We start from the raw sequence: 25,032 nt of genomic DNA on the forward strand, positions 1-25,032 counted from the left end.
TGAAACGTGACCCTAATCTAACCATCAAATGTGATTAAATAAAAAGGGAGAAAGACATGGAGTTGGAAAACATACACGCACGCACGCACATTTATTACAACATTACGCCCTCGCGAAAGAGGGTTCGAATGAATAAAAGCTAACTAGCTAACTAGGCTGATTAAGCTAACTAATTATTACAATACTTGAATAGATAGCTAAACTAATTAACTAATTATTATAAGACTTTAAACTAATTAACTAGCTACACTAGCTAACTAATTATCACAAATCGAATTAATTAACTACTCTAGTTAACTAATTACAACACTTTACATAATTAAACTAGCTACAACTAATTAATTATAACAATTAGCTAAGTAAAATGGCTCGGTATGTGATGAAGGCTCATGCATATGTTTGGTTTCCATCCGAAAAGTCGTTGCCTTGCTACTGAATGCCTCTGTTTGCATATTTGAATACCAACAATGCTGCCTACTTCCAGAACAACTTTGTTTCACCTTACCAACATACTGCTCACTTTTCATTGATGGCCGACAAGGGGCCGGTCGGCTACCATTGGTGGCCAGTCGTCTACTGGTGGTGGCCGTCAGCCACTGATGACTTGAACTTCCTTACTGCAACAGAGAGCAAAACAGTGTATTTCTCAAGGGTTGTCTGTACTGTATATCGCTCCTTATCATTGAAACAAACTCAAAGGAATGATACACTTAGCTCTCAAACCATCAACCAAGCAATTTCATTGCATGATGGCCAAAGAACCAAGTTGTACAAGTTCAATAAATGCAAAACAAGACTCAAATGTCCATCACCTTATCATGCATTATTAAGGGCAATGGAGACCTAGGAAAATGGCACATTTCATCACTTTTGAGTATGAAATGTCCCATTTTCCTTGTGTTCAAATTAACGTCCGATTTGAACATATGCAATGTAACTCAAAGACATGCTTATCTTGCCACTTTTACTTATCAATTTTGTTTGCACATTTTAGTTACCAAATCCATTCGTCCATTGGTGAATGTCTTCTAAGATGAAAGAAGTGTCAACCAAGAGATAATATAAGGCAAGAGAGAGATCATGCCGTTGATAATGAACCCTCAAGAGGATTAAACCATTAAGCATGACCTCAATCCCAAGCTTACAGGATCCCAAGCTTGAAACCACCTTCAAAAGAAAATGAAAGAGTGAAGCAAAGAGGGAGGTTGCAGAATTTATAGTGCTGAAAATAGATGATAAAAGGCACTAAAACATGAAATCGACTCAAACCAATGGCGTTTAAAGCCTCAAAACACCAAGCTAGTGCATGGGCTTACACTACAACTATGCAAAACAAGACTCAAAAGGCACCAAACAGCCAAAACAGAGCTAAAGCATTCTATTTCAGAGGCAAAAATATGCTGGACTTGAGTTAAATTAAGCTAGAAAAATATGCTAACATATGAACCTAATTAGACATGTAAACAGGACACAAAGAAGGGAGGCTAACCCCTCCAAATTTGGACTTCAAAATGAGTTTTTTGCCACTGAAAAACCTCTAAAATTCAGTGGTTGAAAGGCTCAAAAAAGTTGATTTGAAAGTGATAAACAAAGGTACTAAAACTTTACAAGTAAAGAAGAAAGAAAGGTGAACCACTCCTTAACTGAAAGTGGCCTCAAACCACCATTTTTAGGTCATAAAAGCAAATTTTTTTTACAGTTCAAAGATAGGCCAAAAACAGTCCAAAAATAGTGGAAAGAGATAGGAAAGCAATTGTGCAAAACAAGCTTAAAAGGAGAGTGTTATACCTCTTGAAGCCAAGACAAAATTGAGGCAATAAATCAAGCCAAGACCACCTTCTAGAGCTCAAATAGGGTCCCAAGTAACCTCAGCTCAAAGATAAGCAACTTTGGTTATGGGTTGATAAGCAAACTTGAAGTGTATCTACACTTGGATGCACAAAAGTTCAAGAGAGAGAGAGAATTGTAGAGAGAGAGGCTCCCAAAATTTTTCCAACCTTGAAAACAATAGAGAAGGCCCTTTATATATAGAAATATATGGCTTCAGGTTAAATATCTGCTGAAAATTGCCTTTATTGCACCAATGGCCGACCGACCATCACTGGTGGCCGAAAAAACTCATCCATGGCCGACACACTTCACCCATGGCCGACACATGGCCGTCAAACCTCACTAGTGGCCGACAAGCAAAAAAACTAGTTTCTGGCCCCGACTTCAAACAGGCATAACTCCGTCATCCAAACTCCTTTGCTGGTCATTCTTGAGTCTAAATTGAAGCCCCAGAAGTAAGCTTTCCAATGGTGGTAGACTCACATAAAAATTCCAAGTGTGAAAAAAGATATACCAATTTTAGTGAAAACTACTCAGTTTTAGTCCTAACCGGATTCATGCCTAACTTCCCCTCAACTAGTTTTCTTCCCTTCCCTCCTATTTTCTTCAACTCCAAACCTTTAAATAAGGTGTTTTGAAAGATTTTTTTGAAGAGTTCACCTCTTTTTCATTCATTTCCACTTTGTCCTTATTCGATTTACTGAAAAGCGCAACATTTAGCGAAATGTGGGCCTCAGAATATCGTAGAAACTTTTTCAAACATATTTTGAAAGAGAGGGCTTTAAGATCTAAAATCATTTTGGTCAAAATGGTTTTGGTCTAAAATGGGGTGTAAGGTTGGGATTTGACACTCTTCTTGCCGAAGAAATCGAATCTTTGTATACAATAACTTTCATCATCGAGTAATCAACCTGAGGCGCCCAAGTCTTAAGGGCAGTCAAAAATGAGATGTCTACATTAACATATTTAGTTTTGTATAAAATTGGTCAACTTACATTAACAATCCCTGTTGATTGGAATTTTTATTACTTTAATCCCTAATTTTTCAATTGTGATATATTTAATTCTAAATTTTGAATTTTGTTCCAAATAAGGGCAATAAAATATGTTTCTTTTTCAAACAGTCTATTTTAAGGGTTGTCGTCATACAACTTATTTTGTGTTGATTAACTTGTATGTGTGTTTGAAATGTAATGGCCTTTTTTTTAAAGAATAATGTTGAAACTTTCTTGGTTATAAAATTATGTTTGGTTTGGTTTTCAGAATTTATTTTCAAAATTTTTTTCTAGGAAACTAAAAATTAAATTGGTAAATTTTTTTTAAAAACACATCATTTTTATATAATTTTATATTTGAAAGGATAGAAATAATTTTTTAAAAATCTTTTTTTTATATTTATTTTCATTAAATGAGTTTTTATTGTTTCAAAAATCAAATATGGCGACAATTTTGATGTCTTTATTAAACCAATCCATTAAATCAAAAAATTCAAAATTAAAAACATTTCATATATTAAACATATCGATTATACATTAAAAACCTAATAATCGTCCATTACATGATAACCATTAAAAACTTAATAATTGTCCATTACATGATAACCATCCAAAAATATCTGTTAACAACAAATACAACTATCTATTATATGATTGTCACGACCCGCTCCCCGTACTTAAGGGTTAAGTATCGTGATGGCCAGTAACTGAAGTTACCTCCGGCCAATTCTTGAACAAATAAATAAATGCGAGCGGAAATAATATTTAAGTGAGGGTACCAAAATAATTATCCGAGTTTCTATTTTTATTACAAAATCTATTGACCAAAAAGGCCGATATTTACATATAAAAAGTATTATAAAAGTGCTGTGTGTGTCTATTCTGCAGCCCTGCATCTAAGATTTTCCAAAAGTTATTTCTGAATTGCATTGTTTCGTGAAAATTGGTAAACAACTATAAGCACATGGCAGAGTGAGAAATATTAGGCCAAGAGTATAAGGGATACAAAATAACCATAGATAGTTATGTAACTAAAATATTTAAGATCACATAGTTTGAACAAATAATCATTTAAGTGGCAAAACTGAGATTATGTAAATAAATAACCATAACCATGGTATTGAACAAAATAGAACAGAGGTCACAGGAGTGACAGTTAGAACAGAGGTTTGAATTCAAGAGGCGGCTCGTACGGATTATAGAGGTGGCTCCCACAATAGTATAGCACTTATCTCCGCATAGCACTTTGCTCCGCACCAGAAATCAGAAGGTTAATGGATCCATGACAGACAGAGGGTCACAAAGTGACTAATCAGAGGGCCAATGGTTATTTGAGTCTCCCAAGGCGTGGGACTCCCGTGGTGGTACTTACAAAACATAATTGTATATAAGGTTATAGTCAAATATTCTTTAAAATTTAAACAAACATATCCATGAGTTTCATTTTAAATAAATAGAGTTCAGAAATTAATCCACATAACCGAAATATTTATAAAACATAACTTGTATTAATATAACTAATAAAATACAACTTGTATAAAATAAGTTATGGTAATTCAAAACGACATAAAATATATTATGATAACTCAAGGTATAATATAACTTACCTTAAAATTAATGTCTCACTCTTTCTTCTTTACTTCTAGTATTTCTTCTCCTTTCCTTACTTCTGTTTTTTTTGTTTTTTCTTTCCATTCACAACCACACTCCTTCTTTTATACTAAATTTACTACTTGCTCAACACGTTTGGTGACACATAGCCTCTCTAATTGTAGCCATCATCAAGCTAGAATCTTATCCCTCAAATGGATAAGTGTAGATAAGTTTCTTATTTATACATTGACTCCTAAATTTCGTATTAATTACATTATTTTTATAAAATTATACATAATAATACAAATAAATCATATATTTTTTCAACTGTAATTAAATAATATTAGTATCAATTTTACAGAATAATTAAAAATTTAGGTTGTTACAATCTTTCTTCCTTTTAAAATTTCGTCCTCAAAATTTGTCATATGTGTAAGCTATCTGCGGCGCACTCTAATAAATACATATTAGATGATTAATTTGATAGAAAATAGTTCCTCAAAAAATTTTACCAAAAACAACTCACTGTTTATTTGTCAAAATTTGTTTTGGGCCAAAATGAGAAACAATCGATAACTTTAAAAAAATTTCATTGGTTTTATCTCTGAAAAGAAAAAAAAATGGGAACATAATTAAACAAACGAACGAAATGACAAAATCACATGCAAGAGTTGAAGGAATTTGAGATGAGCTTCCATTTCTTTTATCCGTGAACTTTCCACTGATGAAAAATAGTTCCAAAATTAGTATCTTTATAATTTGAACCCATTTTTAAAAATTCGAAATGAATTTTTTTTTTTGAATACTGAACTGGAAATTATATATATTTAATTATATTATAATTTTGGTGGGTGCTTGAGCTTGACACCCTTTGTTTATTTTCCTTCTTTTGCTATAACAAATATAAATTATATCTATTATCCTTCACAAATTATGCACAAAAAAAAATATATATATATATATATATAATCATATAAAATTATAATATAAATAAATCGACTAACAAAATATAATATTTAGGTATTAATTACCCGCTATCATACTTTTTAAATGTGCGTGTATCCTATGCCAATTATGATTTTTTATTTATTTTTTATTTTTTTATAAACTGTTTCTTTTATACCATTTGTCATGGCCTGCTCCCCGTACCTAAGGGTTAAGTATCGTTATGGCCAGTAACTGAAGTTACCTTCGGCCAATTCTTGAACAAATAAATAAACGCTAGCGGAAATAATATTTAAGTGAGGGTACCAAAATAATTATCCGAGTTTCTATTTTTATTACAAAATTTATTGACCAAAAAGGCCGATATTTACATATAAAAAGTATCATAAAAGTGTTGTGTGTGTCTATTCCGCAGCCCCGCATCTAAGATTTTTCAAAAGCTATTTCTGAATTGCATTGTTTCCTGAAAATTGGTAAACAACTATAAGCACACGGCAGAGTGAGAAATATTAGGCCAAGAGTATAAGGGATACAAAATAACCATGGATAGTTATGTAACTAAAATATTTAAGATCACATAGTCTGAACAAATAATTATTTAAGTGGCAAAACTGAAATTATGTAAACAAATAACCATAACTATGGTACCGAACAGAACGGAACAGAGGTCACATGAGTGACAGTCAGAACAGAGGTCTGAATTCAAGAGGTGGCTCATATGGATTATAGAGGTGGCTCCCACAATAGTGTAGCACTTATCTCCGTACAGCGCTTTGCTCCACACCAGAAATCAGAGGGTCAATGAATCCATGACAGATAGAGGGTCACAAAGTGACCAATCAGAGGGTCAATGGTTATTTTGAGTTCCCAAGGCGTGAGACTCCCGTGGTGGTACTTACAAAACATAATTGTATATAAAATTATAGTAAAATATTCTTTAAAATTTAAACAACTATATCCATGAGTTTCATTTTAAACAAATAGAGTTCAGAAATTAATCCACGTAACTGAAATATTTATAAAACATAACTTGTATTGATAAAACTAATAAAATACAATTTGTATAAAATAAATTATGGTAATTCAAAACATACGTAAAATATATTATAATAACTCAAAGTATAATATAACTTACCTTAAAATTAATACTTCACTCTTTCGTCTTTACTTTTAATATTTCTTCTCCTTTTCTTATTTCTGTTTTTTTGTTATTTCTTTCCATTCAGAGCCACACTCCTCCTTTTGAGCAATGGTAGAGGGCCCAAATTCTGTGGCTCAAATGTGGCTCAAATGGCCAAAACGACGTCGTTTTGAGTACAAAACAACATCAAAATGGCCAAAACGACGTCGTTTTGGCCATTTGAGCCACATTTGAGCCACAGAATTAGGGCCCCCAAACATTTTTCCCTCCTTTTATACTAAATTCATTACTTGCTCAATACGTTTGATGACACGTAGCTTCTCTAATTGTAGCCATCATCAAGCTAGAATCTTATCCTTCAAATGGATAAGTGTAGATAAGTTTCTTATTTATACATTGATCCTTAAATTTCGTATTAATTACATTATTTTGATAAAATTACACATAATAATACAAATAAATCATATATTTTTCCAACTGTAATTAAATAATATTAGTATCAATTTTAAAGAATAATTAAAAGTTTGGGTTGTTACAATGATAACTATCAAAAAATATCAACAAAAACAACCACTCATTACATGATCATCATCCAGACTCATACTAAAAATTAATTTGGTAAAAAAAATAAAAATGCAAATGATTTATTATTTTTATATAATTTTATCTTTGATGGGTATAAATAATTTTTTGACATTTATTTTTGTCAAACTAGTTTATATTTTATTAAATTGATGACTTTGCTCTTGAAATGGAGCAATAATATTTTCAATTATTCTTATTTGGAACGAGATTTAAAATTTAGGATCAAATGTAATATAATTAAAAAATAAGGGATTTAAATGACATAAATCCCAAATTACATGGACCATTACTGTAATTTACTTTTTAACACAAGATATGCCATTATTAAAATATAATAAGCTTTTTAACCAATCATTCAAAATAAAAAAATTTAAACTTTATACAACCAATAAGAATTTGGGGGATTTACTGTAAATCATAATAGGTTTACTTATTATCCAATAAATTCGATGATAATTAATGACGTTTTTCATTAAACATTATTAAAAAATGTCACTAATTGTTAATTTTCAATGACAGTTTGAAAATTTTACAAAAAATGTTACTAATTATAAGTTTTAGTGACAGTTTAAACAAATTATCACAAAAAGATTCCTAATTTTCAACTTTCAACGGCAATTTGAGAAATTCGTTACAGAAAATTATTACTAATTGTAAGTTTTAGCGATAATGTATAAAATTCGTGACAAAAAAAGTCACTAATTATCAGTTTTTAGCGACATATGTAAAAAATGGTCACAAAATATTTTTAGCAATAATTTTATTAAGACTTATTTTTAATTGGTTTTGATGGGGATTAAGTCTAACTATTAGGATCTATTGGTAGTTTATCCTAAGAATTTTAGGGACTAAACTTTTTTGTCTCCAAAAGTAAAAATTTTATTGCAAAAAATATTTGGGGACTAATTCCTATAGTCGTGAGGATAGCCACTAAATGATCGTTTTGAAAAGTTAAAAAAAAAGACTTTTTGTGACAAAATTTTAAAAATACCGTTAATAAAGATATTTTTAGAGACAATAAAAAGTTCATTTTTTTATACAAAAAATTTGGTTATAAAAGAATAATAATGCATCACTAAATGTCTAATTTCATTACTAAAAATACAATAATGACCAGGGGCGGAGGGACACAAGGACCAGGGGCAGGGCGGCCCTGGGCTAAGGCCAGTGAGACCTGTGCCTAGGGCCAAAAAATTAGGCCCAAAAAAAGGCCCCAAATTCATTATCTTGTACTATATCAAAAATTCAAAATGACTCAATTTTGTTTAATTAATTTAGGCCATTTAAAATGCCTCAAAAGTGCTATTCGGCCCAATTGATTAAAGGCTCAGTTAAAAAATATTTGTAAGTGTTAGTTGTTAGCCTAATTAAAAAAATAAAATATAAAATATATGTATATGTATGTGGGGCCTATTTTTTTTCCTTCTCTTTTTATGGCTCAATTATGTGTTTTTAGTAGTTTTTTAAATATTTTACACAATTTTTTTTATTTATTTTGTAGATACATCTAATTTAAATACACTTAAAACCTATAATATTTGTGCTTTTTTTTTTTTATAAAAAAAAAAACAAAAAAAAGTTGCCAAATACAAAAAAATAAAAAAAAATACGAATTGCAAACTCAGATAATTATTTTTGAAAATTCTGAACCAAACATGATGATTTTTATTTTTATGAATATCTAAAAGGCCCTGACAAATTATTTCGCCTTACGCCCCCAAAAACTTAGGGCCGGCTCTGACCAGGGAGTCACGTGCCCCCCTGAGTTTTCAAATTTTTTTTTTTGGGGGGGTCTTAGCTGACACTCACATAGTTACAGGCCCACATCTTCACTTTTCAATTAATTTTTATTTATTTTTTATTTTTAACTCCCAATCCCAACCAAACACACAGACACACACAGCCTCACCTCACCCATGTTTTGTTTTTGCTTTTGTATTTTTTTTTTGTTTTTTGTATTTTTTTTTTTTGAGTCCCAATCCCAACCAAGCACTGATACACACACACAACCTTGACCATGGAAACAATCTAAAAATTTGTTGGGCAATCTAAAATAAAATTTGCTGGGCAAGGCTTTCAACAGCAGGTTGTAGGACCTCTAAAACCCTAAAAGTGTATGAAGTTCTTTATTTTTTTATTTATTCACAGTACTTGTTAAGTGTCTCCGCATTTTCTTTGTTTTCTTTGTCTCCTTTTGTTGCTTTGCAATTTACCATCTCGGGATTCACTAGATTGAAATCACACAACACAGATTTTAGACCAAGCTACAACCTTGGTGTCATCAGGTAACTTTATTTATTATTTTTTATTTTTAAACAAAAATTATGAGTATTAATTTATAATTATTTGTTAAGTTTTGATTTATAAAAAAATTTGATTTGTTATTATTTATGTTAAAATAAGAGATTTTGATATACTAAAATTTTAAATTTTGATTGGTGGTGATTTATATTAAAATTAAAGATTTTGGTTTGTTGTTGTTTGTGCTAAAATTAAGGATTTGATTTGTGCCCCCGTATTAAATTCCCAACTCCGCCACTAATAATGACACTTTTAGTAATAAAAATATTTGATTCCTAAAAAATAATTTTATTCATAAATGTCTTTGAAACCTTAATTTATTGTAGTAAGAGTAGTAAATGAATCGAGCAGTTCTTGAGTTGTAAAGATTCTGTTTAACTTAGTTAATTAAGTAAATAAATGCGTTATAACCAACCTTTTAAGTTTGTTTAATAAATAAATTGAGTTCAAACTTAAATAAGTTTGACTCTCAAAACTTGCCAAATTATACTAAACTTGTGTGAAATTTTTTAATTCAATAAATAAACGTGTCAACTTGATTCAATAAAACTCAACTCGACCACTTTAATTTGCAGCCCTAAATACCAAATCTTATATGTGACCATTATATTCTCTCTGACTGTCAGTGGGAGAGCTATATGCGCAACACTTGTAATTGTCAACAAAATATTTCCGAGGTTTTAAATTTTAAAACCAATTGGAAGGTGACATTTTTCATGAAACTTTTTGTTGGGGTAGGTAGCATCTGAGATATCTAGATTCATAAAATCACTACTCTAATAATAAAATAGTTATAAATATTAACTTAAGCAAATAAAAGATACTGATTATAAAGATCAGATTCTCGATAAAGAAGCTTTATTATCAATTGATGCTACTTAAAGCAAGTGTGAAAAAAATAAAAGAGAAAGTGGTGCACTATGTCCTGTAGATTGCTAAAAACAAAAAGGCAAAAAGGCACACTCAGAGCGAAGGAGAGATTATATATATGAAAGTGTTTTAGATGTATATCCAAATCAATGAAGTCATTTTTATAATTGGGTGTTTAAATCAATTTACATTGCTAATTTTAAGATTTTAAAGTTAATGCTTGGATAATTGTTCAATAGATTATTTAAATTTTATTTTTAAAATTTTAATATTCAGTCAATCTTTTGAGATTATCAATGCAATCATTAGAGGAGGTTCTAATTAAAGTCAAAATTAAGTGCTTACTTAGTAATGCTTTCCACTTGATCTAGTTAGCTAGTCAAAGTGTCAAAAGTAATTATTATAAAAAATTTATCAGAATATTTTACCTGGTATGTGATTTTAATTGTTAGAGCTCCTTCCTTATCCATCTCTAGTGATTAAGAGTTTTAAAATTAGAGCTCTAATTAGAGCTTTAGTGATGTGGTATACAAAAAAGAAAAAAAAAGAAAAACACGAATAAGCAAGCATAAACATCACATCATATGGTGAGTCCTATCATTAGAGTTTCAAAATTAGAACTCTCAATTATTTTTGATAATAATTGGTAGAAACGGCTACGGGTTATATCAAAATGATTCTAGTGCTAACAAACAAAACTATAATGCCTTGTTTGAGGGATTGGGAAAAAATCTAGTTTATTGATTTTTTTTAAAAAAATATGTAAAAAAATAGAGATAAATAAGTTAATAAGTCAATAAATTAATTTTTTTTTTCTAGTTGCCAAAATAGGCCACTGCCATTCTAAAGCTCTCTTGTTAAAATTAGTGTGTATTTCATAACACGAGTGTGCTTTTATTCCACATTAATGTAAAGAAGACATTGCTATTATTTTAGCAGTTGTATTGGTTTGTAGGGATGACATGTAATAATGGCTTTCCTAAGGCTTTGGGTAGGCATAAGAATGACTATAGATTTTAGAATATATGCCAACTTTGTTGTGATATATTTTTAAGCAATAATTCCTTTCTTATATATATATACATATATTTGTTATTAATAAAAAAAATTTGACGATAAAAAAAAAATGTAATAGTGGTCCTCATGTACACATGGCGCACCAAGTGGCTTAACCCATATTCTGAAAATTGAGTTGACAATTTCGCCAAATAACTGTTAAGAATAAAAATTGGGACCTCCTTTCCCTCACTCCCTTTTGACCCTCTTTTTTTTTTTGATTGGTCACTTTTTCTTTTTCTTTTTTTTCTCATCCTCCAATCACTACCCGCCACGTGTGTGTGGAGGGTGGTAGGGGTTGAAGTTTGAGGGGGTCTAAATCACTGCTGTGACTGTTAATTTGTTTATACGACTGTTGTAATATCTTCATATTAAAAAAGATAAGCACGCCATACTTAGGCTAGGAACTTCTTGGTGAAAATAATAATATTAATGGGGAAAATTTTCATTGTCAAATAGCCGAAAATCTTTTCTTTTCCAATTTGTCTTAAACAAGTATGCTTATTTCGCCCATTAATTTTGATTTGATTTAGCCCAAAAATTAATTTTATTCAATTCTATCTTCCTTTGACTATATAAGAAAAAAATTATGCATTGTTTTATTATCGCAATATTTACTCTGTCTATATCAAATACATCATGTCTCTATTTGATTCGAACAAGAACAATTGAAAGTATAGTTGTATTCTGATCTTCATTTGTACTGAGAAGACCGAGACAAAATTATATTCTAGACTATCCTTATCATGAGGACATAATAACTATACCATTGTTTGCACACACAGAGTAGAGTTACAAAACGTCTAAAAAAATGTAATTTAATTATAGTCGATCTTCTTTTGTTCTATTTTTTCTCTCATCATATATTGATCAAACATCAAGGAAGTTACTTTTACCAATTATGAATTAGAGTAAAGCTATACAATATAATTTTTTTTATAAATATATATATATATATATATATATATTTTTACACATAATGATATTACTCACTGTGATCTTTAAATAAAGAGTTATAATTAAATTTTTTTGACTATCACATCATTTTGTCATATGGTTTTCATTATGAATGGGATTAATGTACAAAAATTGTATTTTAATAACATTTTTCTTAGTGGGTAAGTAGGTGGCCCTGGTTTGGTCTATCCGAGGTCAGAGGTGAATCTGAATAGGATAGGGTGAGAATGGTTATAGGATGTGGTCCTCCATTGGTAAAAGTCAATTCAAAGTCTCGTTGACACTGACATTGAGACAGCAATAAGAATTTTGAAAGCTTAATCCTAGACATCATCAAAATTTAATTAAAATTTTACTATAAAAATAAGGGGAAAATACAGTCGAGTGGGCTTTTGAAGTTTTTTTTTTTTTTTTTTAATTTTTTTATTACAAATACATGGAAAAGTTTCAAAAGTTTAATTTTAATATTTATAAAATTTATAATTGATGTGTGATTTTTTTTGTACTTTCACACTGAATTGTTATTTTCACTAAACATAAAATGTAATGTGTATATTTAAAGTTATTATATCAGGAGTCATATGTAAAATCAATCTCACTCATATTTCAATTCTGGATGAAATTTTAAATAATTTTTTTTTTTTAGATATATTATGGAAACAATACTCAACCATTCACCCAACAAAGAAACAAAAATATCTTCCGTTATTCTCTTAGTAAATAAACAATCGTAACAAATTCACAATCTTTTTTTTTTATCAATAAAAAATTTTATTGATGAGAGAAAACCTTACAAGAAAGGAAATAAGACATCAATAAAGGGGAAAAAAAGAAGGGAGAGAGAGATGGTGTATAGGCCATCACAGTGACACAATCTAATTCCAATTAGGTTGGCACTAAACAAAATCACACAATCATATGACAGCACCAAACCTACGCAACAAAAACACTTACTGCATGCCATTAAACTTATTATCTTCATTCTTGAGAAACAAGTTTACTTGGGAACCCTAATTCATGAAATTATGACCAGAGAATATCTTATTTTGCAACCTTACCACGCAGGCGATCATGAAACTTGCCCTAAGAGCGTTGGGATATTATTCCAGACGTACATAATAATTTTCTTACATTTTTTATGCCAACGGCGATGTGAGGTGGTTGTTGTCAAGGAACTCTAGGTGGTGGATCATGGTGGCCGATGCCTGGGCTATTTCCGGGACATGTTGGCCTGTAGGCTTCTATTTCATCCTTCTTGTAACGGTTTGAACTAAACCCACCGATGGCCGATGGAGGTTTAGGCCGGCTCAAAGAGCCAGGAGAGAGAATTGGTGGATGAATTTTTGGTTGCCTTGATGCTGATATCATGTCAAAGTGTGTCTGTAGTAGAAGAAAAATGATATAAAGAGCTAGCACTTGGATTCTGTGATGTGAGGCCATGAAAGATGAGAGTGAAGGTTTTCTTTAAGAAGATGAAGCTTGGAAGATGAAGCTCATATACAACCTAAACTATGAAGAGAAGTGAAATTTGATGCTTGTGATTGATTCAAGTCAGCGAGACTGCTGTTTTAAGATGATTGGAAAGGTCCCACTCATGTCGTTGTTGGTTTTAAACAAGAACATAAAATCGAAAGGACTATTAGGGTTTCTTAGATAGTCCTGCAATAAAAAATGGAAGCATGGGAATTGTTAATGAATATTTTCAAAATCCTTTTTTTTCTTAGGAGTTGGGATTCTCTCTAGTTGATTATCCCAACTGGAGGTATTGCTGGTCATGGGATCCAATTTAATAGTTCAAACAGTTAATTTTTTAGGGCTTTTGAAGTAGATTATTCATGTAAAAAATTAGACTGACTGAACAATTATAATCACATAAATGGATCAATATTGTTTTAAAAAAATTGAACAGTATATTTCTCAAAATTGTAGTGTGTTTGGTTTGAGTTTTTTGAATTAAATTTTTTAAAAATTGAGTTTTTTGTTTTTCTTATTTTTTTTTGTTTTTAGTGAATATTTTTTAAATTTTAAACATTTTTTGTTACTTTTTTAAATGCATCTTACTTAGATGTGTCTAAAAAGTAAAATATTTTTGAAAAATTAATAAATACACAAAAATACGAAAAATGTATTGATTTTTTTTTTGGTATTTAATGAATTTTTAAATATTTTTTTCACAAAAATTATATTTTTTAAGTGTATTTATGCTAGATGTGTCTAAAAATTAAAAAAAAAATTGCTTAAAATATTAAAAAAAATTCAGTAAAAACGAAAAAATATGAAAAATAAGAAAGTAGAATTTCTGAAAAGTATTTTTAGAAAACTCAAACCAAACAAAGTGAAATTATTATTTTTTTCAAAAAACAAATGTAATCTAAATCCTATGGCTACAGTTGTCCGATTAATATATTTTTTTGCCAAAATGATTTGCTTAAATAGCCCTATAAGATGATGGCTCGAAAATTTTGCTCTTGGTCAAGTTACATGGTTAACACTCTGTTATAAGTTTATCAACAGATCATTCTTACAATAGTTTATAAATCAATCTTAATACGACCTTTTCTATTCTCTAGAAATTCTAAAAGGAATATTTTTCTCATTTGATTTGGATAACATTTTCTTGACATAACCAGCTAGTATAGCATAGTTGACCACCATAATTCTTTTAAGGGTTAGTCTCAACGAGAAGGTCATGGGTTGAATTAGGAGATAATGTAATGTTTACATTATATTTACAAAAATTTCATATACTGATTTTTGTTTATTTTTAGAAAAACATAAACTATAAACGCGTTTGGTTTAGACAAAATGTTTAAAAAAATTTAAAATATAAAAAAGAGTGAGAAATGGCAAGTGGAGGCGGGTGGTGGGTGGAGACGAGTGGTGGCGGCGGAAGATGGTGGTGGAAAATAATGGCGGGTGGTGGTGGCGGAAGACGGTGGTAGAAAATGGTAGCAGGTGGTGGGTGATGGTGGCAGAAAATGGTGGTGGAAAGTGGTGGCAAGTGGCGGGTGGTGGCGGCGGCGGAAGACGGTGGTGGAAAGTGGTGACGGGTGGGTGGATGGTGGTGACAGGTGGGTGGTGGATGACGGGTGGTGGTGGGAGGTGGCGGGTGGTGGTGGTGGGTGGATGGGTGACGGTGGCGGTTAGTGGGTGGTAGCGAGTGGGTGGTGGCGGGTGGTGGGTAGTGGCGGCAGGTGGGTGATGGTAGTGGTGGTGGTGGTGGTGGCGGTGGCGGGTGCGTGGCTGGTGGTGGCGGGTGGCTGGTAGTGACGGGTGGTGGATGGTGGTGGCAGGTGGGTAGTAAGTGGTGGTGGTGGCGGCGGCTATGTGGCTGGTGGTAGTGGCGGGCGTTGAATGACAGAGGCGAGTGGCGGGTGGGTGGTGGTGGTGGTGGTGGTGGTGGTGGCGAGTAGGTGGCAAGTGGGTGGTGGCTGGTGGTGGCTAGTGGCTGGCAAGTGGGTGGTGGTGGGGGGTGGGAGGTGGGTGGTGGCTGGTGGTGGCGGAAGACAGTGGTGGAAAATGGTAGCAAGTGATGGCTAGTGTTGGGTGGTAAAAAAAAAACCTCAAAACTCAAAACGTAAACTCATTTTTTGAGTTTACATTTTTTGGCCAAGTTTATAAACTGAAACCATTGATTTATAAATCAAAAATTTACCAAATAAGTTTTTATTTGAGTTTTTAAAATTTTTGTAAATATAAACTGAAAACTGAAAACGTAAGCGTTACCAAATGACACCTTAATGTTTAAAGTGAGAAAATTAAAGTGTTGTTTGGCAAGTTAGTTTGTGGCTAAAATAGTCACAAAAGACAAAGTAGACTATTTTAGTCACAACAAACAAAACATCACATCCAACTCATAATCATTACACTATTTTCTCACAAAAAAATCAAAAAAATCAAAAAACCCTTCTCAAACCAAACTTTTTAACCCAAGTTAAAATAACCAAAAAAATCAAAAAATCAAAAAAGTAATCCACTTCCCAAACAGAGCTAACTCTTATGCGTTCTAAACTAATAATTAATAAGTCACTTTCAATATAGAAAAACATTTTTGGCAAAGTCCAATTCAAATAATCTTCCCATGGCCTCAATGAACAGGTGACAATACAAAATTCTTAAAGAGGCTTGATTAGACATCACTAGAGACTAATCATTTTGCATTTATGTTAAGTAGCTTGAGAGTACAACCAAGTTTTTTTTAAAATTTTTATAAAAAGAAGGAAAATGCTTCTTCGAGCAAGTTAATTAGCCATTTGTTACAGTGACTTTTTCTCTCTATCTCTGTATTTTTTGTTTATTTGTTTCTTTATAATAGTTCGAGTACAAATGTATTATATATACACTTATCAAGTTCTTTGCTAATTGTTATTCTCTAGAGTCATTTTGCATGGGGCAGAATTATTGTAGCTTATTATTTCACTGCAACTCCAAACTTAAAGCCTTATACACTCTTTTTATTTTATTTATTTATTTTTATTTTTTTGTTGCAAAAGAAAATTTATCGATGCAATACAGAATACAAGGAGTCCACAAAATTACATGAATAAAAATACAGTTAAGGCTTAATGTCGCGTTCCCTTATTTGGAAGGTTTGGTCAAATTCGATGAGATGGAGATTACAGTGAGTGATGCCCGAAACGGTGGATGGACTGCTAAATTGGTGGATTGGTGGAAGAATCTTGAGAATAAGATTTGGAAGGCTATACCATTGGCTGTGCTTTGGTCCATTTGGAAAATTAGAAATGAGTGTGTTTTTAAAGGGTCGCAGCTTCAGTTGGATGATCTGTGAACTTATAAAAGTAAGAATCTCACGTATTCGGTGCATGATGTTGTTTCAAATTTGCAGCAGATCAGGAGATCTACTTTGGCTGTGCTGTGAACAGAATGTTGCTGGATGTTATGGACCAAGGTTTTTGGTTGTTATTTTGGTTGGTTTATCTCCAACGCTTGGTATTGTACTTGCAAATGGTTGGATTTGGTATTGTACTAGTTAAGAATATTAACTAGTATACCAACTAACACACCAATTAAGGTCTCGTTTGGAAATTTTTTTTTTTAGTTAAAAAGTTATTAAATTAGTCAAAAAGTCAACAACTCATGCTAAAAAGTTAAAGATTCTCTTTTCTCTTTACTTTTTGCACAACTTTTCGTAAAAAGTTAAAAAGTCATCTCAAACATACTAATTTTTTTTAGTTCATATTTTAGCTAATTAACCAAAAAGTTAAATTAACTTGTTCCCAAACGAGGTCTAAATATAATAGTGGGACTAATATTAAGTGGTAGAACTCACATATATATCTTATGTCTTATTTAATGTTTTAATTGATATACTAATTAATGTTTATAGTATTATTTGAATTTTATACATTAAAATACATCTTAGTGGAATATTTACCATAAATTGGTAAGTCTCCAAATTTAGTCACATCATCAATTTTTTTATTCAATTTTAAGCCTGTGTTTGGCAAGGGCTTTTTCAGGCTTTTTTGGCTATTTTAGCCAAAAAACAAAATAGGTTATTTTAGCCATAACAAACAAAACATCACATCCAACCTATAATCATTACATTCTTCTCTCACAAAAAAAGTCAAAAAAGCCAAAAAGCCAAAAAGCCCTTCCCAAACCAAGCTTTTTAGCCCAGGCCAAAATAGCCAAAAAAGCCAAAAAGCCAAAAAGCCAACCCACTTCCCAAACGGAGTAGACTCTTTTTGGTGCTTTTTTTTTTTAATCATTATTATTCTCTATATTCTTATTTAATGTGTTAATTGATATACTAAGAGTTCTTTTGAGAAGTGTGTTAGTTTTTTTGACTATTTTAACTTAGGCTAAAAAGTTTTATTTGGGATAGGCTTTTAGCATTTTGATTTTTTGTGAGAGAAAGAATGTAACGATTATGAGTTGGATATAACATTTTGTCTTATTAAACTAAAAAGCTTATTTTATCTTTTTGTGACTAAAATAGCCCTAAAAACCCAACTCAACCCAACACAACCCAACTCAAGTTGCCAAACGAAGGCTAATTAATGTTTGTAATATTATTCGAATTTTATACATTAAAACACATCCTAGTGGAATATTTACCATAAATTGGCACTACAGGAAATGACACTTTTGGCGACCATAATATTAGTCGCCAAAAGCTCCATTTTTGGTCGCTGAAACAAATTAGCTACTAATTTTTTTTGTCGCCAAAGTTGTCGCCTATGCTCTGTCGGCGATAGTATTGGCGACTAAACTATTTTTGGTCGCTGAAAGTGAACGTTTTGGCTACTAAAGTCTGGTTAGTCGGCAAAGGTTATCTTTTGGTGACTAAAATATTAGTCGCCAAAAGTGAACATTTGGCTACGAAACTCTGAGTAGTCGGGAAAGGGGATATTTGGCGACTAAATTTTTAGTCGCCAAAAGTGTTCAAATAAATTAATTTTTTTTTAGCGACTACAAATTTTAGTCGTAGATAAGTTTTAGTCGGCAACATTACTACATTTAGGAACTAAAGAATTTAGTAGCCAAAAAATTGTTTTTCATTAAATTTTATGTTTTGCTACTAACCATTTGGTCGCCGAAAGTCTTCATTTATTTTTGGCTACTAAACTATTTAGTAGCCAAAAATATTTGGGTTCTTTTTGGCTACCAAATATTTAGTGGCTAAAAACATTGATTTCCTTTTTAACTACCAATTGGTTAGTCACTAACAAATTCACTTTTTCTTTTTTGGCTACTAAACATTTACTTGCCAAAAACTTTATTTAGTGTTTTTTTTATTATAATTTATTTATCCGCAACCTGTATTTATTTCGTGCAACCTGCACCCTGTATATAAACAAAATAATACATATTTCTATTTCGTTTCAACCATACAAAAATTTGGTGTTTTAACATCAAATTCTATACAAATCAAATATAATCCAACCCAAAATAATAATTCCATACAAACAGATAATCATACAAAACAGATATCCTTTGTACACAAAATTCTACATCAAATGTCATTTACATAATATTTTGAAGGTGTAAACATGATGGGAAAATTAAATTTATTTACTAAAACACTTGCTTAATTTAACAATGAAGCCATTGATCTAAAGGCTTCTCATCCTTCAAGCTTGCTTCATATAGTTTGGTACATTTCTTTCTGAAGACACCAACTGCAAAATAATAATCAACCTCCCAATCAGTGCAAGCATTTAGCAAATAAGAATAGATAATTAAACAACTTAAATAGAAAGATAATTAAATTGATGCTAACAAATCTCCCTGCTAATGAAATTAGTTTAAATTTCCTGGCATAGTTAAATGAAAACAAATACACATGTTCAGTACCAACTAAATATGAACTTTTTTTTGGGTGAATAAAAATATGAACTTATAACCCATAGTGATACATAAATTAGGCAAATGCATATGTTGTGAAAAATAAACCTGAGCATCAAATTCTTACTACTACACCGCTTGCTCGGGAGAGAAATTAATGAAAATGTTCTGTGCCATCAAAAAATACCTATTACACTATCAGTCAAATGCATCAAAAAATAAATTTAAAATTCTTAATCCAATGTAAATGCTCCAAGTTCAATATGTTAGCAAGACCTCAATTTTTAAGCCTGCAAGCTCTATTCACTATGAAGAAATATAACAAACTTGTGTAGGAAATAAACATGTGAGGCTAATCAACCAAGCAAGCAAATATATGAACTATTTCAATTAACTAACTGTAATAAAAGTGACCAAAATAACTGTTAGACATAATTTTTCCAAGAAGATTAATGCAACATTAAGACTCTATTTACATTATCAATTATAACTCATTTCTCAAAAAAAAAAAAAAAAAAAAAAAGAAGAAGAAGAAGAAGAGGAATTTTTTTTTAAATGAGTTTACTGTAAAGAACTACTCTATACTATATTTTTTTTAAATTTTTTTAAATGAGTTTACTGTAAAGAACTATTCTATACTATATTTTTTTAAAAAAAATTTAAATGAGTTTACTGTAAAGAACTACTCTATCACTAGGGTAGTAGCATTTCTTATAGCACTGGAACTACTCTATAAACTTGCCTCTTGAAAACCATCGAGCAACAATGACATCAAAGCAACCTTTGTAGCGGCATGCTCTGCTTCTTTTAAAGTCCTAAAGTACCCTGGACTCTCAAAGGAATGCCCATCCATTAGGGGTGGGCAACGGTTTATCCGAACCGCTCAAACCGCCCAATCCGCCCAACCCGCATATAAATGGGCGGTTTCGCAAACATAATGCGGGCGGATGCGGTTTGAAATATGACAAATTTGCGGGTTGCGGGCGGGTCGCGGTTTAAACCCGCAACCCGCAAAAACCGCCCGCACTTTAATTATTATTATTATTATTATTATTATTATTATTATTATTATTATTATTTTTATTTTTATTTTTATTTTTATTTTTACTTTTTATATACCAACTTTGTAACTTTTATAGGAGCACCATTATATTATCTATGACACTATAGGATCCTTATTTTTAAGTATTTCTCAACTTTCTTAATGCGGTAGAATTATCAAGTCCTAAACTTGGTTTCTTATATGATTTTCATTGGTGATTCATCCACTTTTTCCTAATAAAATTTTCCTTCTAATGGTCGATGGAACTTATAGTTTGATTATTGATTACTGAACTGGCAATTCTAATTGAGTACAACCTTTAATGCATTGATATACATTTTTTTTATGGCAAAAATGCTAGTGTAGGGTCTCTTTGTTTTGGGTACTTTCATTTAATGCATTGATATTCAACTTTTATTTGTAAACTCATCAAAAAATTGTTATCACAAATATATAAAATGAATTTGATGCCTAAATTCGCTGGGAAAAAAAAACTCGAAAATTAATTTTTAAAGAAAAAAAGTGTAAACCGCAAACCGCCCGCAACCGCCCGCACATTTGCAAACCCTATCCGCACAAACCGCAAACCGCACTGCGGGCGGTTGCGGGTTGACTTTTTTCCAAACCGCATAGATGCGGGCGGGTCAAAACCGAACCGCAAACCGCACAAAACCGATCCGCGAACACCCCTACCATCCATGAACAAAGGATCAAGTTGAACAACATAATACATAAAAGTGATTTTTCAACAAACGATCCATCATGTAGTCATATATATCTAAGTGCCTTGAAGCAAAATTAAAAGCACAACAGAAATGACAAGCAAGTGAATGTAGTCATACATATCTCAGCATGTATCAACTATTAAATTACTTACCAACTTTGACATCTGAAGCATTTGAATGAATCTGAGAACTCATATCTGTTTCTTCAATCTCAGGTCCTTCAGCAATGGGTTTCGCATCTACAATTCAATTATGTATGTGGATTATAAATAATGATGGCGAGTAAAAATATTCAGGGCATGTCAAAGTTCTTATCCAACAAATATCATACTTTTTTTAAACTAAATTATCATCATAGGCTTCTAACTATATTTTTCACAAAGAAAAATGACCTCAAATCTCTCTGTTACCAAACATAAAGGAGAATTGGGGCATCCCAAAGAAACGAAATCATTTGTTGGCTTCAACACATAAAGGTGAGGATCATTTTCGAACTCTGCAGGGAACAAACAAATATTGTAATTAAACCCAAAGATCCAGTTGTCATGGTCTTTGAAGCAAACATTTCAAATATGAAATAATAGAACTAATATGATTAAATGTATCATCTTAGATTCATCAGAAGAAGAAATCAAAAAACAAAAAATAAAAATCAGCTTAGGTGACTCAATAAACTTTCACTAATTTTTAGTTAAGTTAAGTTAAGTTTGATTGATTGATTACCAGGAGCAGAAGCAGAGCTAAACTGCTACCCTAAGCTAGACCACCCAGATTTACTAGGAGCCCACTGCAGCAAAACCAAATCAATGATACACTCTCCTACCCAAAGACAGACCAGATCAAACCAGCCAACTGGGGACAGTCCAAACTCAAACACCCATATCTCATCTACTAAATCAGCCCTAAATTTATCAATTATTTATAAGTTGGGATGAGCAAAGTGAGCCCAATACCATATTCTGATTATCACTGGAAATTTGTTGCTCTAAAAATCTAACATAACTGCATGGAATCGTACACAATCCAAGTCAATAATCAAGAACATAATTTTAAATCCTTAGTTTAATAAAACTTGGCCAAAGGAAAACATCTGAAAGTACTTGATGATAATTTCACTAAGCATATCATTACAAACAATCTCTTATTCCCAAATTCTCCTTTAGTTGCTGAGAAAGCTGTGGTAAATCCAAACAGAAACAAAAAGACTAATAGTCCAATATTATTGTTGAGTGATTTCCCAAACCCAAATTAAAATCCAAATATTTATATAGGGAATGACATGTATTCAGGTCCAAGTGATAGAAAAGACATAAACTTCCTTCATTTTCTCAGCAACCAAACAGTGGACATCCAAAAAAAGAAGAAAAACCCAATTACACCTCACCAAGATAAGGCAAAAGAATGAATCAGAATCATAGATCGGCATAAAATATAATATATAAAGAGAGAAATTTAAAAAGAGCACCTCGACAGTCCAAATGAAGAAATCAAGAGGCTCAGGAGGGCGTTCTTTGTTCATCTCCCAAATCAAGACACAAAGAAACCTAACCTTAAAATCAAATTAAGCTTGAATAAGATCAAATGATTCCATTAAAAACAAAATCAGAAAAAACGCAACATATTTATGAATATATGAGTGATAATGGATTTACTGCGTGAGGAGGAGGTGTAATTATGGATCTGATTGTCTTCTTCTTCTTCTCCTACATTTTATGCTCAGATTACGATTTCAGAGAGAGAAACAGAGAGGGAGGTTCTTTGAACCAAAAGGCTTCACTTTTTACGCACTCTCTTGCTCTCTCTCTCTCTCTCTCTCTGTTACACATACACACGCACACACTGAATCTATTCATCGGCGCCGTGAGACTCCATTTGCAAAGTCCGCCGGAATCACCAGATTGGGATTGAGAAGAACATGAAGGAGAAGGGATTGAGAGATTCAGACCACGAGAGAGAGAGAGAGAGAGAGAGAGAGAACATCTGCAAAGGGCTAGGGCAAATATAAGGAAAAGGAGAAAAATTAATAAAAAATAATTTTTTATTTTACATTTGCCGACTAAAGGCTTTAGTAGCCAAATGTATACAAAAATTAATTTTTTATTTTACATTTGTCGACTAAAGGCTTTAGTAGCCAAATGTAGTAGCCAAATGTATACCTACGGTGACTAAAAGTAGATTTTGTCGCTGAAAATCAACTTTTGGTGACTAAATTTTTAGTCGCCAAAGACAAAATTTAATTTTTTATTTTACATTTGCCGACTAAAGGTTTTAATAGCCAAATGTACACCTACGACGACTAAAAGTATTTTTTGTCGCCCATTTCTGGCATTTTTGCTGACTAGATTTCTTTTAGTCGCCAATTGTGATATTTTTAGCTACTAATTTTTTTTTAGTCGCCAATTGTAATATTTTTAGCTACTAAATTTTTTTTAGTCGCCAATAATTAACATTCCCCTATGAAAAAAAATTAGTAGCTAAAAAGTTGACTTTTGCCGACTAAAATTAATTTTGGTAGCTAATTCCCACGCTTTTGGCGACTAAATTTGTTTTGGTAGCCAAACATGGTCGCCAAAAATATGTTTTCTTGTAGTGTGGTAAGTCTCCAAATTTAGTAGGTGTTTGGTATGTACTAAAAAAATGTATTTTTTTTTTATATATATATACTTATTTAGGTTATATTAATCAACATCTATCAAAATCTTTTCTCTATTTTTCTATTCACTTTTTTTACTTTTCTACACATTTTTTTTTATTTTTTTATAAAAAGTCAAAAAGTACATTTATTTAAAACATCCCAAACCATCCCTTCGTCACATCATCAATTTTTTTATTCAATTTTTTTTGATCAGCAAAAACAAAAAACTTTATTGATAAAAAAAGGCACAATATATACAAAATTACATCAACAAAGTAGGGAAGTGTAAAAAATATTATAGTTAACCTCAGCAATCTTAACTATGTTGGCACCGCAAAGACAATACAATCGTGTACAAGCACTTTAATCCAAAATTGGTGAGAGGCGAATTAAAGACACTCAAAGACAAACAGAGCAACTATACAAGAGCAAAAAAAATCAACGGCAACAACAACAGCAGCAAAATATCAGCATCAGCCGAAACCAGTGAGCAGGGAGACCACTGCACACATCTCCTATATCAAAATTTTTTTATTCAATTTTAGTAGACTTTTTTGGTGCTTCTTTTATCATTATTATTCTCTATATTTAAAAAATGTACAGCTACACGTCTTATTTAGACTTCGTTTAGAAACATATTTTTTTAGTAATTTTTTAATTTTTTAATTAAAATATTATGTAAAAAAAATTAATATATTTAGAATATTTTTTAATTTTTTACGAAAAGATGTACAAATATAGAGAGAAAAAAAAGTCTTAAACTTTTTAGTATAGATTATCGACTTTTGATTTTTTTAATAACTTTTTAATTTTTAAATTAAAAAGTGATATTGCCAAATAAGATCTTAATATATTAATTGATATACTAATTAATGTTTGTAATATTGGTGGAATTTCATACATTAAAACACATCTTAGTGGAATATTTACCATAAATTGGTGAGTCTCCAAGTTTAGTCACATCATCAATTTTTTTATTCATTTTTAGTAGACTTTTTTTGTGCTTCTTTTATCATTATTATTCTCTATATTTAAAAAATGTACAG

The 25,032-nt window shown here is 31.3% G+C and overlaps 1 long non-coding RNA gene across 1 annotated transcript; it reads right to left on the bottom strand.

Moving 5' to 3' along the window:
* Nucleotides 1–19,188: 19,188 nt before the first annotated feature.
* On the bottom strand, nucleotides 19,189–22,907 carry LOC145803276 (uncharacterized). The gene is made up of 4 exons (XR_014345386.1): nucleotides 22,817–22,907; nucleotides 21,744–21,847; nucleotides 21,504–21,590; nucleotides 19,189–19,418 (listed from the first exon to the last, which is right to left on the bottom strand). It is a non-coding gene; the product is annotated as an uncharacterized LOC145803276 (long non-coding RNA).
* Between the last annotated feature and the right edge of the window lie 2,125 nt (nucleotides 22,908–25,032).

Source organism: Camellia sinensis, chromosome 11, assembly GCF_055761805.1.
Source record: "Camellia sinensis isolate YWXY chromosome 11, ASM5576180v1, whole genome shotgun sequence".
NCBI classification, from domain to species: Eukaryota; Viridiplantae; Streptophyta; class Magnoliopsida; order Ericales; family Theaceae; genus Camellia; species Camellia sinensis.